Genomic DNA, 569 nt, shown 5'->3' on the forward strand with positions numbered 1-569 from the left:
AGGTCCATCTGTTTGTGTGAAATGAGTCATGTGAGCTTGTCTGAAGATATTTATATATAGTAATATATATATAAGGAAAATTGAATCATTCATTTTGTACAAATATACGTATGTGTGTGAGTGTCGGTGTGCCGCTTACTTGTGGCAATTACGATGCATGTACACTCCTTATGTCACCCCGTCCAGGCACTCGACAAAATGTAAAATATTGACATCCCAGATATGCAGAACTCACTTCCATGTGAAACTCTAACAATCAGTGCAGTATGGGTGACATATAGACTCACATGGGCACCCGCTCAGGTAAAAGGTAATACACCTCACCACTTACAGTCCAACCCACAAAAGATACGATCATAGTAACTGCATCCCAACACTCGCACTAACGTTGTCCTCCACGGGTTTGTGTCATCTGCCGACTTAAAAGACTAATAGCCTGCGTGAAACAATGCATGCACCAGGGTGTGGTTTTGCTGATGTGGGCAAGATAACATATTTGTTATGCTCGCTACAGTCCGTCTGAGCAACTGCGCTTGATTGTACCCGTCAAATATCTCACAAAAAGCAAT

This window comes from Sphaeroforma arctica, assembly GCF_001186125.1.
Source record: "Sphaeroforma arctica JP610 unplaced genomic scaffold supercont1.3200, whole genome shotgun sequence".
Taxonomy (NCBI): Eukaryota; class Ichthyosporea; order Ichthyophonida; genus Sphaeroforma; species Sphaeroforma arctica.